This window comes from Scyliorhinus torazame, chromosome 1 (genome assembly GCF_047496885.1).
Source record: "Scyliorhinus torazame isolate Kashiwa2021f chromosome 1, sScyTor2.1, whole genome shotgun sequence".
Lineage (NCBI taxonomy): Eukaryota > Metazoa > Chordata > Chondrichthyes > Carcharhiniformes > Scyliorhinidae > Scyliorhinus > Scyliorhinus torazame.
In genome coordinates, this window is record NC_092707.1 from 406,838,647 (window position 1) to 406,838,863 (window position 217).

The following is a 217-nucleotide window of genomic DNA, read 5'->3' on the forward strand; positions in this document are numbered from 1 at the left end:
TTGTTCAATGCTGAACAGGAAATTATTTTTTGAGGGAGCCTCTTTAAACAAACAAGCAGCCGCTGTGATACACTAACTGTCCACAGGGTGTCACTGCTCCCTATAGTCTCAGCAAGACCTCCAGGTGTGAACTGCTCACAAACAGGGCTGACTGGAGTGGGAGGGAGCAGCTCACTGTCCCACTCAACACACTGAAGTTTCAGAAATTCAGAAATCC